At 41.4% G+C, this 17,941-nt stretch overlaps 1 protein-coding gene across 3 annotated transcripts in view; it reads left to right on the top strand.

The window, feature by feature from the left end:
- CHSY1 (chondroitin sulfate synthase 1) overlaps window positions 1-17,941 on the top strand; it is a 70,770-nt gene that overhangs the window by 33,011 nt on the left and 19,818 nt on the right. The gene's annotated exons all lie outside the window — the stretch shown is intronic.

The following is a 17,941-nucleotide window of genomic DNA, read 5'->3' on the forward strand; positions in this document are numbered from 1 at the left end:
AGGCTTTCTGTAGCTCTGGTGAGCCGGGGCTTCTCATTGTGGTGGCTTCTCTTGTTGTGGAGCATGGGAATTCTTAACCACTGCGCCACCAGGGAAGCCCCTGATGTGCTTTTATTTGGTACTGTATTTTCTGTTTGTAATTTGGGCAAGGAGCTCGTTCCATTTCTGTATTTTTATAGTATTAAACTTGGACACGTTTATGCATGACTATAATGAGGGTATGGAAAATTAATGAATTGATCTCTGAGGTTGGGTTTGATTGCTCCCCCCCCACTTTTTTAATGTTTGTTCATGTGCCTTAGGCATTTAGAATACTAATACAGAGCACTTAACCTTAATGGTAATGGGCAAAACTTTTTAGAACAAGTCTGAGCAACTTACAGGAGATGATCACATTTCATGTTTCATACCTGGGTAACTGTTAATAAGGTGAGAACGATTTTGAAGAGACATACAGGAGTGGTTCATTATTTATTTATTCAACAGGTAGTCATTAAATGCCAACCAAGAGATCGCGGTGCTATATGGCTGGCAGGGGTTCTGAGAGGAGTAAACATGTACCCATCCTTGTCATTGTGAAATTTTTCTAATGGGAGAGACAGATGATATATAAACCTCTGATTCATTCAGTACTCAGCAAAATTGGCACTTTGCACATTCTTGTATGCTTGCTGTGTGCCTGGCGCTGGGTGAGGCACAGTTACCCTGTGGTGTCCGGGGCATCAGGGGTGAGCAGCAGGCAAGGCCCTGTCCCCTGGATGTGCATCCTTGCAAGGGCACTGTTGGGTTAACTGCAGTGATAGTGCCCCTATGCAGACCGTGCAGAGAGAGAGAGCTGTGTGCCCGTGGGGCATGCATCCCTGATGGGGCTCCGGGAGAGGTGTCCAAAGGGTGAATACAGGTTCCCCAGGTTCAGGTGGGGAGGGGGCGTGGCCAGGTTGAGGGTAGTCACATGATAGAGCCGGGGAGTGTACTATAGTCAGCTCTCTTTTTGCTGTTTTCCCCCAGCGGAGACAATTTTTATGCTTCACATCCCATTCCCTTCCCCTCAAAGGCAAAGTACCAGTGATGTAACTGAATGTACATCTTGCAGAGACTGGATTTTTTTCCGATGGTATTTTTCTGTCTGATAGAAATAATACAGACTGATATAAGGATTGTCCCTCTCCTTTTAGCCACGCACAGGATCAAAGACCAGTAAGATAGAACTCTACTTTCAAGGAGCCTGTGGTCCCTCAGGGGAGAGATTATGTAATCACACATTTCAGTGGGACGTGCTGACAGAGCTAGGAACAGGGTGTTTTAGGAAACCAAAGACAGCGTGTTTGGGGTGGAGGAGTGGGGTGGCAGGGAGAAGTCCACGTGGGTGGGACTGTTACCCAGAGCCTTGCTGGATGGTCCCAACCTCACAAGGCGGGGGGGGGCATCCTGTCAAAGGGATCAGTAAGTATGAAGTCACAGGGATATGGGATCGTCTGACCTGCTGTGAAAACTACATGTAGCTTAGTATGATTAGAGTGGTAGGAAATTAGACTGAAAAGATGGATGAACTAAAGTGGTTTTGTTTTAGGGGATAAGGGTATCCAACATGCAGCCTGTTCTTTGCAGACTGCATTGATGTTTCAACAAAAAAATCTTCTACCTGATTAGCTAACAAGTAAACTTAGCAGACCTTTGTATGGAAAAGCTGAGCTTTATGTAACAGATTAAGTAATTACAATGAAGAGGTTAAAGATTTCCACAGTTCGTTCAGAGGAAGTTGTATATGCCCAGTTTACATTGCTTGATTCATCCAAGGGAACTTGTGCAAATCAGAATCATCCTATGGTATGACAGAGGGAAGGACTCTAAACTTTCCTGATGATCCTGACAGCTAAAAAACTATGTGGGAGAAGTCAGTGCAGAATAAAGTGTGTTTTAATGAAGCTGAAAAGCTATGTTGTAGTCTTGTTGAAGATGTTCACTGAGCTGCTTGTGCTCCAAGACAGGAGGACCGTAAGCTCTGCGTCTTAACCGTGATTTCCTGTGGCCAAGTGTGTAAAAAACCTGATCAGTTTTAAGGTACCATCTAGTGATGAGTAATTAAAATCAAATCTTGTACCAAGGTTAAAAAGTGGTGTTTTGAGCTTTATTTTTTCCTTTCCATGCTTTTTACTTGAAGCATTCAGAAAGTTTTACCAGAGTTAGTGAGTAGGTGATGAGATACTGGACTGAAAGTTAAAGACAAGGACTTTGAAAAACTTGATCCATATGTTAACAGCACTCCATACTGATCTTAAAGGGTCTAAATTAGGAAGTTGAAAGCACTTTTTATACTTTTTGTATTGAACTTGCTGTTTAAATTATCTTTTAATGTAGGTCAGTCACATGCCAATAGACTTGTCTTTAACATGCTGTCATAGCCACCCCCTCCCAGTAAACTGAAGCATGCCTAAGCAAATACTTCTATGGCAGCAGTTTCTTACTGGACTGTTTGTGTATCCTGTCCTGGAAATGTCACATAGAAAATACAAAAGATTCATTTCTACTGCCTTTTCTCCTCCTTTGTTGACTTCATGTGAACATATCTCATTATTGCTGCGTAGCAACTGACTTTGTATTTGTGATTTTTGTTTAGCAGGTTTTTTTTCCTATGGAACTTTGAATTTGTATAGTAATTTCCAGTCTCGTAAGTATCAGTGATGAAGGTTTTTACTTAATCCTTTTTCCTTAAAACAGAGAAAGCTTCATGGCATTCAGGTACACATCTCTTTGTCATTTTTCTATAAATCTGTGTACATTGAAATTTTATTAAAATTGGTAGCATTTTAAATGCCCTTAGTGTCATGTCCCTTCAGTCTGAAATAGATCCTCAGTCTTTCCTTGATTTCTAGACTTTCATGCTTTTGGAGATTATAGGCTGGTGAAATGTTCATCAGTTTGGACTTGCTTATTGTTTCCTCTTGATTAAAGTTATGTATTTTGGGCAGGAATCTGACAGAGGCAGTGTTGTGTTCTTGTATTCTAATAGTGTATGATTTTGATTTGTTCTGTTATTGGTGGTATCAACATTGATCGCTTGATCAAGGTGTTGTTCACTGTAAAGTTACTTTTTTTTAAATTAAATTTTTTTTTTTATTGACTCATAGTTGCTTTACAATATTGTGTTCGTTTCAGGTGCACAGCAAAGTGATCCCGTTATATATAGACATATAGCTATTCTTTTTCAGATTCTTTTCCATTGTAGGTTATTACAAGATATTGAATATAATTTCCTGTCTATACAGTAAATCCTTGTCATTTATCTATTTTATATATAGCAGTGTATGTCTGTCAATCCCATATTCCTAATTTATCCCCACACACACCTTCCCCCTTTGGTAACCATAAGTTTGTTTTCTCTGTCTGTGAGTCTGTTTCTGTTTTGTAAATAAGTTCATTTGTATTATTTTTTAGATTCCACATATAGGTGATATCATATGATATTTGTCTTTCATTGTCTGACTTCACTCAGTATCATAAACTCTAGGTCCATCCATATTGCTGCATATGGCATTATTTATATTTATATATATTACGCACCACAACTTTATCCATTCATCTGCTGATGGACACACGGTTGCTTCCATGTCTCGGTTGCTGTGAACAGTGCTGCTGTGAGCACTGGGGTGCATAACTCTTTCTTTGTGTCAGTAGTGAGTGTCAGTGTGGCGAGGCACTTTCAGGCTCTGTAAGCATCCTGTTCCTCGTCAGACTCACACCCACTAGTTTTAGCAGCCGTCGGTGTTTTTTGGCTGAGTAAATTATTACAGCTGATCACCAAATGGTGCTTTTCTAATTCCAGTTATTCTTTCTACCTTTATTAGTTGCGAGTAGGGTAAAGCTTATTCTTTCCCTCTATCTATTTGTGAGTGTGTTTGTATGAGGATGGACTCTTCTATTCCTGTTTTATTCAGTGAGTGATAATCTTTTACTATTATATTTTTCTGTGTTTAAATCATCCCAGATTTGTCCAGTGGCAGTCCTTTCTTGCTGGCTTTTTTGTCTTCTTAACTTGCATCTGTCGTTCTTTGAGTCATTTCTTGCTTTCTGGCACAAGAAGATGTTCCAGGCTGTTATTTTTTTCCCCTGCTACAGCTCTGCAATCTGCCGTATCTCTAAGAAACCCTGGCTCATTTTTAATGGGAAATATTTAGAAGCCAATACCTGCGTGCACTCTAGGTGTGCTGACGGCTAGTAGGGTATTGCTGCTCTCAGGCCCGTTCAGTGCACCGAACCGCAGAATGTGTGTGTGCGTATCCACACGTTTACACTGGTACGCAGCATCCCATTTCAGCACTAAAGGATTCGTTCTCATTTTCTCCCTTTCCATATTTGTATCTCTTTCCTTTGACAGTTGAGGAATCTAGCTCCCGTTATCCTCAGATAGAATTACTAACTGGGTTAATTTCCACTGTATGTGATTACTCTCCTATTGCTGCAACACCTTTGTCTAGGTCCCTTTCTTACTCTGTGCAGGCTCTGACACTGCATCCTGGGTGCTACCTGTCTCCTATTAGTCACCTTACCTTGCTTGACCTCATTGATGGCTTTACTTCAGGAAAAAGGTGAAGGGTGAGCAGGAAGCCTAAATCCATCTTGAAGTAGGCTTTTGTAATTTTAGTTACTTGATTCTAGGTAATACCTGACCTTGTCACATAGCAACATAGCCCTCCTCTTAAGATCCTATTGATAAATTTAGCAAAACAGTATCTGTTTTGATAGCACATTCTTTTGATGATCTACTTTCTTTGGGTGTGACTTTGCATCAAATTTTTTTCCTAGTAAATTGAGCCTTGTGTTACCATTTATGTATTCCTCTTAGAGGCTAACATATTAGGCACTTTATGTATTTGATAAATTAGCACTATATAGGGAATATGATAAAGGTACCTTGAGATTTAAGAATAATGGTCCATTAACATAAGCAAAATAGTATATAAAGTAGTAGAGTATATAGCTGTTGACAGCCAGCCAGCATCATGAGTTGCACTCTAAAAATTGGAATGAATAATTTTTAAAACACTATTGTTAGTTGGCAAAGTTGAGAAGCACTTGGTGATACTAATTCTTCCCATTCTGAAGTTTTATAGGGGTGTAACTCTTTCCTCTTAATTTAGCCAAACATTTTTTTGTTTCAAAAAATGAGGTGTAGAAGAAAAGCCTTTTATTCCCATTTTAGGTAGTGAGTGGTTTCTTTTTCTTCTCTCTCTTTTTTTTTGTGGCTGTAAATGCTGTGTTAATATAAAAAACATTTGTCATGAATAGACTATTTCTGACTAGACAGGGTGTATTTCAGATATCCCACTAGGATTTTCCCCCTTTAAGTTTTATTTCTTTGTTGTTGGTTTTGTTTTCTTTGGTCTTGTTTCCTCTTAAATAAAATTTTAACTTTAGAACCAGATTTCTCCAAAAGGGTTTCCAGGTGTGTGCTGATATGTTAGGGGATACTGAATAGCCAGAGGATAACCATGGCTTAAGTTCACAGAACGTTAATTTTATATCAAGTTCAGGAGAGGAAGAGACATTTTTACAATGATACAAACATGGAAATCATAGCGTGTAAAGCAAATTTTTGTGTGAATGTTTAAGACTGAAAATGAGAAAAGAAATTTCATATTTATTGGAGGACTGCTTTAGGCTATGTTCCCCAAACTGTAAGGGCAAATTATTAAGCCATCTTCAAAATTAATGTTGTCCACTTGGAGCAGTATAAGCGTGGGTGGGTGGGTGTGTCTACATGTCAGAATGGCTAGCACTAATAGTCATCGATTGAAATACTGGATTCATAACAGTTTTGCTCTGATACCATTTAGGTTTGAATGTGTATCTTTCAGCAAGTTATAAAAATCTGGTGGAGCTGTATTTTTTCTCTCGTTATCAGAAAGTTTTGTAGAATCTATACAGATTGATGGCTGCTTTGTTTATGTTGCGGGGAATATAAAGACCAGGCTTTTGCTTAACTGATGAGTATGCTGCTTCTAGTAGTGCATACTAGGTTTCCCCCCTCTGAATCATCAGTGTGTATGGTGGTAATTTAGTGACTAGGAGGCACGGTAAATTATTGGTTATAATAAATTGATGTCGTGCCCACAGCACAGCAGGCAAAAAGGATCAGTTAGAGACAGAAATAGTAACAGGTTTTTGTCCAGGAAACTGCAAAGAATATAATGAGGTATTGCCATGTTACTTTAAAAAAAGGGGAGGGGGAGATCCAAAAGATAAAATAACGAAACCTGAGGTTTAATAAAACCAATTACAGATCAAAAGCGTCTTGTACTCCTGAAAACCCCTTTGAACAGCTGAAGAACCTTTTGGAAATAATTTTACTATCATTCATGATTTCTTTGTTGGTGAATGGAGTATTACAAAAAAAAAATCACTGTTGTTTTTAACCTCTCATTTTGGTAATTTTTTAAATTTTGAAATAATTTTAGACTCAGAACAATTCCAGAAAGAGTGCAAAGAATTCCCATATCCCCTTCATCCAGATTCCCTGGTTGTTAATGTTTACCACATCAGCTTTGTCATTTTTCTCTAAATGTATATATTCTTTCCTGAACCATTAAAGAGTAAGTTGCAGACATAATACTCTTTTTTCGCCCCTCAATGTATTTTCTAAGAAGAAAGACATAATGGGGTCACGTGATGTCAGCGTGACCCCCCCCACCCCGCCCCCAACGGACAGGGTTAACTCTGATTGCTTGCTGAGTCTCCACTGTAAAAATTACTATTTTTCCCTTTGTAATTAATATATATTTTATTGGGAGATATCTTTAGACCATGAGTTGTCCTGTTCCTCCTGTACTGCCATCTGCTAATTTTATCATCCATTCATGATTCTTATCTGAATCAGTTACCCTGATGTTTGTCACATGACGATACTCTTAACCTCCACCAGAGGCTAATTATTATGCCTGGCAACTTTATAACAGGGCTCTTTGGTAATTGTTTACTTTCTTAGAAGTAGTTTGAGTGACTAAATATGGAAAGTCTTTGTGTTGAAATTAAATAGTGTCTCCCTTGTCCTCTGTCATCGTGTCATTTTGGACGTTAGCCATGACCCTGTGCAGCGGGTGGCCCAAAGGGAGAAGGTGTGTGGCCTGTGAGGATTGTGGACAGGACCTGCTGAGTGCTCTCTGAGGACCTGCTCTGTCTTACATATTCTACATCACCCTCACTTCCCCTTTCAGAGGCTTGTAGCTTCTGCAACCCAGCATATTCCACTTTAAAGCTTGGTTTTAGGTGTAAGCAGTTCTTAATAAAAATGATCTGTGGTGGTCTTTTCATTTAATTGGAAATAACTGTTACTAAATCCTGTTATCACATTTTTAAAACAATTATATGTTAAAGGATGCTATTAATGTTTTCTTCTAGAAACAAGTGACCTTTCTGTAGTGGGACAAAATGGATTTGGGGGGGGATGGAAAGGAATCTGGGTCTTACATATAAGCCCAAAAGATCATGGCATTTCGCTCCAAATTATCGCTGGTTCAGGCTAATAGGAAAAAAGCCATCTAAAACACAATTTATCTCACCAATATTTTGGGTTTTTTTTTCTGTGTGTTTTCTATTAAATAGATTTCTTTTAAATTATTGGTTCTCATTTTGTGATTTTTATCCTTCAGTCTTAACCACCTTTCCAAAATTTCTAAACGTGCAAACCACTATTTATGTCAGCCTTTTTAAAGTAAAAAAAACCCCAAAAAAACAACACCCTAAACTGAGGTCACCTCGTCCTACCGCTGAGTGCTGCCAGTTGACACAGGTGCCGTGGTCCCACTGCACTTTATTCCTAAGCCCCAGGTCCCCTTCCAGGCCTGCCACCTCCTCCCTCCCTGACAGGCTGGGCAGGATGAGAGCTTGTCACAGCAGCCTGTGAAGTTGCTGAAGCTCATGAAGTGCAGTCTGACCCCTCACGTTGCGCAGACTGAAAGCTGTGGTGCAGCGGGCTGAGGGTTGTCTCCAGCTGTGGGGATGGCCCTGGCTCATGTGCTGCTGACTGGAAGCCACTCCTAACCCATCCTGTCACTGCTAGGAGGGCATGAAGGCAGACTCCAGTGCTCTCTCAGGCTCAATTCAGGAAAGGTGGAAGGTGACAGTCTTCCTTTCCTACCTTCTGGTTAGCATGGTCTCCCTGAGAACACATCCCTGGAATAAAAATAGGAGGGCAGCCCCTCCCAGCCCAGGGCCACCAGAGCAGCTAGGGAAAGCCTGTATGCACTTCTAACCTCTTGTCACCTTTTCATCCAGTGACTCACAGCTGCAGTTCTCATTGAAGATTTAGCTCCTTTGACTTGGTGCCTTCTGCCTCTTCGCCCAGCATCCTGCTGGAAGAAGAGCCCACTACTCCACACATTAAATGCAACAGATTAGTCCCGTGAAGACACAAAGGAGTGAGATGGAGATTGCTAACCAACCTCCTACCCGTTTTTTGGCATCTTTCTTATGAAATATTTTCTAGTTTATTCATTTGTCTCCCACCTTGTTCTATAGGATTTGAGAGAAGATCCCTCCTGCCAGAGTGCCTTCATGTTAATATTCATGGAAGGGGCACATGTGGAATGATAGGCAACCCTTTCTGAGGTTCTTTTCTCCAAACACTAGCCTTCCTGTCTTCTTTACAGAGTGAGTTGTTCCAGGGACATGCATCAGAATCTCAGATGATTCTGCCATGTGTTCCTTATGGAGAATCACTGCTCTGTAAGAAGAATTGACGAAGGTTTATCTTCCCGCCTCAGACCACCCGCGCCACCTCCCACACACACGCACACACCTATGGGCACACTCTGGGAAATCCTGTAAGGGAGAGCTGAGAAGCAGGCAGTGGGATATTGTGTGATAGAAAGTGCCCAGGTCCACTGGGCCCACAGATTTTGGCTCAGGGAAGGACTGAGTCCCATGTGGACAGAGTTTACCCAGGAGGCCCACCACGCCTGTAGGTTGGCACATGTGGAGCGGGGGAGGCTGCCAGCCCAGCCACAGGGCTGCCTTGGAAATGGCCTGGTGGAGGTGGCTGGGATGTGAGGGGACTAGGGATCATATGGAGCAGCTGTTTTGAGCAGATTTGATTATTCCCAGCAAGCAAGCAGCATGACTCGTTCTGTATTTGAAAGATTGCCCTGACAGGTTTAGAGGAAGGTAAGGCTGGGGGCAGGGAAGACAGAAGAGATTTCTACAGCAGCCAGGTGAGAAGTGACGAGGGTCAGAGCCAACCAGGACCCTTGCTGGTGGGCTGCATGCAGAAGAGGAGACATTAGAAAGACTGGGGCTGCGTTGCCCAGTTTGGTGACTGACTGATTTTAGGGGGTGCAGGTGGGAGGCCGGGGGCAGCCAGGCACCCTTGTCAGTGCCTGTTTTTATTGTTCTGGAGAACAGTCTTCAAATAATCCCCCTAATCTTGTTCATGCTGTTAATTTGCCCTGAATTGTAACCCTGGAAAGGACTTTCACATTTAGGTCCCTTATTTCACAGTTAAACTAAGACTTGTTTGAGGACACAAAGCCTGTGAGAAGCAAAACAGGCTCCGGCATCTTGGCTTCCTCTTCGCAGCATATGCACCGGTCACATTAGATGTTACAGCGCAGCAAACCCTAATAATTTTGTTCATAGCTGGCAGTTGGGGTTGGGCAGGGGTGGGGGGGTGGCAGGTTAAAACCTCTCTTATTTTCTACTTTGAAACTCGTAAAAAATGAAACTCAAAAAAAATTCTAGAAGTAAGCTGGCTCATGAAATGACTACAGATGGGGATTGTATTTTGTCTTAATCTAGATTGTCACCTAGATGATGAGTACTTGGAATTAAAAAAATATTTACTTCATGCTGTAGAGTATTGGGTGACTGTACAACTGTGCCTGGCATATAGTGGGTATTCAGAAAATATTGGAAATATTTGTTGTGAAAAACAGATATTTTCATTTGTTGTGAAATGAATTGTGTACATGAAGTCACTTATTCTCGTCCCTTACAGTGATGCTTCTGAGAGCTTTTGTGACACGTTCATGTCCACTTGCTCATGCAGCTCTAATACTGGTTAGAAACGGGTAAAATGAACATAACTGCTGTTCGTGGTCTTTGAGGGTTCTATTTCGGGGAGTGTTATGTCAGTTTTTCGTGTTTTGAAACTGCCTTTTATGCACAAAACCGAAGTAGAGTGAATGTACACCACAAAGTATAAGGTATGCAGAGTTTGATGCATTGTGTTTTCTGTTTCTGGTGTTTCTAATTTAGCTTGAATCAAATGTGTTTATTTTTAAGCAACTTATATAAAATTTTAATTTTGAAGTTGCTTTCTTTGAAGGAGCTGTGTAGCATTGAGAAGGTAGGAAGCCAGAGACGTGACTTCCGTGGGTGTAATGGGGTGTCTTTTGTGAGGGAGACGCAACCTGGCACTGGTCAAGAGTGGTGGGTTTGGGGGCAGGAAGATGTGGGCCGTGTGGGGAGCACATGGGCACAGTCTGCGCATGCGTGGCTCGCGTCCAGCAAGCGGAGGCCCAGTGATGGTGTGTGGCTCTAGATCAGGGGTCAGTGGGCTTTTTCTGTCAAGGGCCAGACAGTATATTTTAGGTTTTGTGGGCCGTAAGGTCTCTGTTCCAACAAAAGCAGCCGTAGACAACAGCTAAACAAATGAGTGTGGCTGTGTTCCAGCAGAACTTTTCGCAAACAGCAGGCTGATTTCGGGTTTCAGCCTGTGGGCCATCGTTTGCTGGCCTCTGCTGTAGTTACAGACCGGAGCGTTTTAGATCTTGGCTGTGCCATTACGCACTGTTTCCTTGTCAGCTACACCAGTTTCTCAAGCTCTTTTTTGTCCTCTTTTATTAAATGGGAATAATCCCTAGGCCTGGCATGAGATTACATGAAATATGTAAAATGCTGCTCAGAAAATAGTTGCTCCTGTAATTTTTGTGAGATGTCATCCTGCAGCGTTGCATTTAAATTGTAGTTTATTCATTGCCTCACATGTTTAGTGTAGTAGGCAAACTTCTAACTTATATATGACTCAGAAGAGGGCTGAAGAGCGTCACAGCCACCTGAGGAGTGCAGTGGAGATGAGCGTTAGTCTCTCTCAGGACAGATGGGTCCCAGGATGGTGGGGCTCCGCTCCTCACAGTCCTGTGGGGACCTACATGGGGCTAAATGCAGTTAGATGTCTCTGCGTTGCCCGTGGCCTCGTTCTCAGCCACGTGGGTGCAGTACTTAGCCACAGCCACGGGACACGACGAGAGCCCTGGGAGGCACCAGCCATTGGGGGAGCGCGTCGTTTCCACTGGTAGCTCACGGGGAGAGCTTGCGTGTGTGGGCACACCTAACTGGAGGGGGTTGAGCAGCCAGAGCCATGCCCAGCCTCACCACAGAGAAAGGCAGCACGGACTCTGGCCTCAGGTCTGTGCCACGCGTCACATCGTGTAGTGAGGCCAGAGCAGCCTTCCCTCTCTTTGGGGCTTGGATTTTTGTTTCTCAGGCTGCAAGGGTAAGGCATCTGGATATCACATTTGGAAATCATGGCAGTGTACCAGGCTCAGGTGTTTAAGAAGTACAATTGCACAATGCCATTCAATTGACCTTTAGGTTAATAAGTTCCTTATGTGAGATGGAACTAGGAAATAGGTTTCTATCAAGCATTTCCACTGGCAAGAATCATTGCCTGTTAGGAACTGATCATCAGTATATTATAGTTCCGTTACTGAACCAGACTTGGGTCCGTGAGCAGCAAAGCCAGTCTGCTGACACCAGGTTGTGGTGAAGGAAGGGGCAGCATTTATTTGCAGGGTGCCGAGCAAGGAAAACAGGCAGCTCATATTCAGAACACCCAAACTCCCCGCTGGCTTTCAGGGAAGGGCTTTTAAAGGCAGCATTTGGGGTGAGGGGTGCAGGGGGCATCAGTTTCTTCTGATGGGTTGATGGTGAAGTAACAGGGTGCTGTTTCAGGAATCTTAATCATGAACTTTCTAGTTCCAACCAGTCTGGTGTCTACAGCTGACCAGTTGTGGTCAGTGTGTAGTTACCATCCTCCACCTGGGTGGGAGGGTGTTAGTTTTTGCAGAACAATCAAAGATTTGCATCAGATTGTTCTGTTTAACCCATGAGGACTCTATATTATCACTAACAATTGTTTTTTTGTTTGTTTTATTTTGTTTTTTAAGCCCTTTATTGGAATATAATTGCTTTACACTCTTGTATCAGTTTTTGAGGTACACCAAAGTGAATCAGCTGTATTTATACATATATCCCCATATCCCCTCCCTCTTGTGACTCCCTCCCACCCTCCCTGTCCTGGCCCTCTAAGGCATCACCCATCATTGAGTTGATCTCCCTGTGTTATACAGCAACTTCCCACTAGCTATCTGTTTCACACTTGGTAGTGTATATGTCTATGCTACTCTCTCACTTCGTCCCGGCTTCACCTTCGCCCCCCCCACCCCAACCCCATGTCCTCCAGTCCATTCTCTGCATCTGTATCCTTATTCTTGCCCTGTCACTGGGTTTATCAGTACCATTTTTTTTTTTTTTTTTTTAAGATTCTGTATATATGAGTCAGCATATGGTATTTGTTTTTCTCTTTCTGGTTCTGGCTTACTTCGCTCTGTATGACAGTCTCTAGGTCTGTCCACCTCATTACATGTAGCTCAATTTCATTCCTTTTTATGGCTGAGTAATATTCCATTGTATATATGTGCCACATCTTTATCCATTCATCTGTTGATGGGCATTTACGTTGTGTCCATGTCCTGGCTATTGTAAATAGTGCTGCAGTGAACATGTTATGGTACATGTTTCTTTGTGGATTATGGTTTTCTCAGGGTATATGCCCAGTAGTGGGATTACTGGATCATATGGTAGTTCTGTTTTTAGTTTTTTAAGAAACCTCCATACTGTTCTTCATAGTGGCTGTACCAACTTACAGTCCCACCAACAGTGCAGGAGAGTTCCCTTTTCTCCACAGCCTCTCCAGCATTTATTGTTTCTAGATTTTGTGGTGATGGCCATTCTGACCGGTGTGAGGTGATACCTCATTGTGGCTTTGACTTGCATTTCTCGAATGATTAGTGATGTTGAGCATCTTTTCATGTGTTTGTTGGCCATCTGCCTGTCTTCTTTGGGGAAACGTCTATTAGGTCTTCCACCCATTTGTGGATTGGGTTATTTGCTTTTTTGGTATCAAGCTGCATGAGTGGCTTGTATATTTTGGAGATTAATCCTTTGTCCGTTGCTTCTTTGGCAAGTATTTTCTCCCATTCCGAGGGTTGTCTTCTTGTCTTGTTTATGGTTTCTTTCATTGTGCAAAAGCTTTTAAGTTTCATGAGGTCCCATTTGTTTATTCTTGATTTTATTTCCATGATTCTAGGATGTGGGTCCAAAAGGATCTTGCTTTGATGTATGTCATAGAGTGTTCTGCCTGTTTTCCTCTAGGAGTTTTATAGTGTCTGGTCTTACATTTAGGTCTTTAATCCATTTTGAGTTTATTTTTGTGTCTGGTGTTAGGAAGTGTTCTCATTTCATTCTTTTACATGTTGCTGTCCAATTTTCCCTGCACCACTTATTGAAGAGGCTTTTTTCCATTGTATATTCTTGCCTCCTTTGTCAAAGATAAGGTGCCCCATATGTGCTTGGGTTTACCTCTGGGTTCTCTATTCTGTTCCATTGATCTTCTTTTCTACTTTTGTGCCAGTACCATACTGTCTTGATCACTGTGGCCTTGTAGTATAGTTTGAAGTCAGGAAGCCTGATTCCACCAACTCCGTCTTTCCTTCTCAAGATTGCTTTGGCTATTAGGGGTCTTGCGTTTCCATACAAATTGTAGGATTTCTTGTTCTAGTTCTGTGAAAAATGCCATTGGTAATTTGATAGAGATTGCATTGAATCTGTACATTGCTTTGGGTAAGATAGTCATTTTCACAATGTTGATTCTTCCAATCCAAGAACATGGTTTGTCCCTCCATCTGTTTGTATGGTCTTTGATTTCTTCCATCAGTGTCTTATAGTTTTCTGCATACAGGTCTTTAGCCTCCTTAGGCAGGCTTATTCCTAGGTATTTTATTCTTTTTGTTGCGATGGTAAATGGTAGAGTTTCCTTAATTTCTCTTTCTTCTTTTTCGTTGCATTCCTATGCAAGAGTTTTCTGTGCATTTATCACTAACTATTGTTTAAGCTGTCATGACTTTTCTTGCTTGACTGCTATGCCTTTGTTTCTGCAGTCTCACTTTCCTAGTTAGTTACTGATTGAGCCTGCTCTCTAACTCAGGGAAGGCCTTAGGAGACTGAAGACTTTTTTCTACAAACAAGGAAGGGGGGGACATGGAGGGGCTTTTGTCCCGGGGAGGGCTTGGCAAGGTCCTGCTTGATCTCAGTACTCCCTTTTCTTTGATACTCCTCAGTCCTCAGGGGGGAACAGGGGAGGGACAAGAAAGGGAATGCAGTTTCAGATAGAAAGGTTAACCATAAACTTGGCAGGGGAACTCGGTTCTACGGGTCTCAATTTGATTTGTAGTTTTGGTTTTATGTTTGCTGTATTGTATGATGTTCTTATAATATAAATTTATATAAATAACATAATTTAAGATGTCCTTAGATACTTCACCTGAATTTTTCTCTCATGGAAAAACATTCTGGCTGTAATAGTAAGATATAATATAAGGACTTAGGAATATTCTCAAAATATAGTATGAAACTAGCAAATCAGTCTAGATGGGAAAGTTTCTCTTAGGGTGTCTCCTTTTAAATTTATGTTATGTGGCTTTTAACTTTACCCCTACCATAACACTGAGACTGGGAATGCATTTGTGACTAAACTTGCGTTTGAAGAGCCTGAAAATGCTTTATTATTATTATCAAAGCTGAATCTAAGGTTTAAGGAAAGAATATAATTAATGGGCTTGCGGTCAAAGTTATCAGTAATTTGAGGGAAACTAAATTGAATTAACACCACCTTCTTTGGGAAGAAATAAAGCAAAGTCTGTGATTCTTACGTATTTGCATAGATATATCATACTTGTGAGTAAGGTAAAACAAAGAGGAAGTGAGAGAGTAGCATAGACATATATACACTACCAACTGTAAAATAGCTAGTGGGAAGTCGCTGTATAACAAAGGGAGGTCAACTCGATGATGGGTGATGCCTTAAAAGGGCCAGGACAGGGAGGGTGGGAGGGAGTCACGGTTGGGAGGGGATATGGGGATGTATGTATAAATACAGCTGATTCACTTTGGTGTACCTCAGATCTGGTACAAGAGTGTAAAGCAATTATATTCCAATAAAGAGCTTAAAAAAAAAAAAGACTAAAGTAATTAAAACTAAATATGCATTGCTCTTTTGTATTCTGGGACTATGCCTATAGTTCATTGTGAATTGCTAGGCCACATACACTCAGTGTAACATTTTAGCAGTTTAAACTAATGCATTTGAAAAGAAACCAGAGTATTCACATTTAAATTATGGCTTTTATGGCTCACACTGGCTAATTGTTTGATAGTTTACAGTCTTAGTCATGGATCTCAGCATGTAATACTACTCAGTGACATTTTGGTATTTTGGCTTTTCGCAGATATTTTGACATTAATTGGACTCTAAGGTAGTAACATTGATTATTGCTGGGTAGTAAGAATAGAGTTCATGTTTCTTTTTACCTCTTTGAGTTTTCTTGGTTTCTGCCAGTGAACATGGGTTGTATAATAAACCTCTCGTCTCTTTTTTTTTTTGCAATGGCAAAAAAAACATCAGAATGGGACTCAAGAAGAGGCTGGGAAAGGTTTTCATTTCCTCTAGTTTAACTCTTATTTATGGAGTTTTATGAGTATTACATTGTTTATTTAGAGTATGCTTATTTTATATATACATCTACTTTGTATATTTATATATAATTTGTGTTGACTAACTTGGGTCAAGATAATATGTAACTTGAATTTGAGTCTAAATCTGTATGAAATTCTCTTCTCTTGGTACTCCCCCCCCCACAGTTTTTTTTAATGAAAGAAATTTATACTTCTAGCCTTTGGTTGACATATGTCTTATTCCTTTTAGCCTTTAAGCTTTCTCCCTTCTATTGAAATTTTTGCTTTTCTTATAGCTTATAATTTTAGTGTCTCTTTTTTCTTTGGTTAAAGTCCTGATAGCTTGATTTTATTTAGCAGTCAGTGTTGTTAACTATTTCAGGAAAATAAGATGGTCAAAAGTAGAATTATTACCCACGTATGTTGTACTTATATATGCACATACTGTATAGTTTACCATGTGTAATTTGGTTTTGTTACTGAAGCTGAATCTGGCCTCTGTACCCTGAACACCAAGTTAAATCTTGGAGACAGAGTTTTGGGTGAAGTAGAAAAGAATAGCTTTATTGCTTTGCCAGGCACAGAGGGTCACAGCAGGCTTATGCCCTCACAACTGCGTGTCCCTCCTTGGAGAGGGTAGTGAGAAGTTTTATGGAAGTGGTTCAGAGAGGGTGTGGTCAGCTTGTGGACATTCCTCTTATTGGCTGGTGGTGAAGTAAGTGGGAGTCCACATCAGCCTTCTGGCTCACTCTGGTCAGGGGTCTACGTGCTTGTGGGCAGCACACCATCCTTCCTCTTTCACTTCTCCCACCTGGAGGGGGTTTCAGTGTCTGCAAAACAGCTCAGAGATGTTGTTGTGTATCCCTTGATGGGGAACCAGGACCTGCCCCAGGGCTGTGCTACTGTTTCTCTTGACTGTTTCTCCCTTGTCTTGCATCCCCTCCCTTCCCTAAATTAACAACTGCTTGAGTCTGCTCCTTGGAACTCAGGGAAAGTCATGGAGGCTGAATGAAGCCTATTTCCTATAATCAAAGAAATGGGGGACACAGAAAGGCTTTTGTGCCCAGGAGCCCCACAGGGCCCAGCTCAATATCATTACCTTATATATGTGAATAAAGATATTCAATGTGTGCGTTAGAAAGAATATTTTTCAAATGTCAGCATAGTAGGATAAGTGATTCTCTTCTCTGTATTTTATAATGGATGTATATTACTTTATGGTAATTTTTAAAAGGTTTAAAAGTAGTAATCATGGGGCTTCCCTGGTGGCTCAGTGGTTAGGAATCCGCCTGCCAGTGCAGGGGACACGGGTTCGATCCCTGGTCCGGGAAGATCCTATGTGCCATGGAGCAACTAAGCTGGTGCGCCATAACTGCTGAGCCTCTGCTCTAGAGCCCACGTGCCACAGCTACCAAAGCCCGCGTGCCTGGAGCCCGTGCTCAGCAGCGGGAAAAGCCACCGCAAAGAGAAGCCCGCACGCCACAACAAAGAATAGGCCCCATTCACCGCAGCTAGAGAAAGCCCGTGCGCAGCAACAAAGACCCAACGCAGCCAATTAAAAAAAAAATTTGTTTTTTTTTTTAATTTTAAAAAAGTTAAAAAAAATAGTAATCATAAATGAGTTAAGTATTTCTTCAGGATGGCATTTTAAGAATCACCTGGCTTACAGTGGAGGATTTTGAAATGCTGTGTAAGACTATACTTCATTCATGAAATCCCCCACTATTTCACTGTAGTTGGTCTTTAATAAGACACACATTGTGGAATCTTTTCAAAACTTTGGGCAAAGAAGTAGATGACATATGTGTTTGGCCTCCTTTTCAGAAGTATACTCTTGAAGTAGGGTTCTGACTTTTTAAAGACCCCCGTGGTTATTCCCCCAGCCCTTCCTTTGTGGTTCCGCTGTCTCCCCTTCCCTCAACCAAACACGTGCACACATGCCGTCAGAGGTTGTGACTTGCTTCAGAAATAGAGGCAAGGTTAGAAAGCAGGGTGTGCAGAGACTCGGAGACTGTGTATGTGCAGTGGTTCTATTCTCAGTAGGAGTGCAGAGTTCTGGGTGTGACTAAATACCGCTGCATTTGGGGTTTAGGAGCAGTTCTCCCATTCCCTTTCTAGTACTTGATTATTAGTTTTATTTAAAGGTACAGAATAT

Source organism: Hippopotamus amphibius, chromosome 2, assembly GCF_030028045.1.
Source record: "Hippopotamus amphibius kiboko isolate mHipAmp2 chromosome 2, mHipAmp2.hap2, whole genome shotgun sequence".
In the NCBI taxonomy this organism is placed as follows: Eukaryota; Metazoa; Chordata; class Mammalia; order Artiodactyla; family Hippopotamidae; genus Hippopotamus; species Hippopotamus amphibius.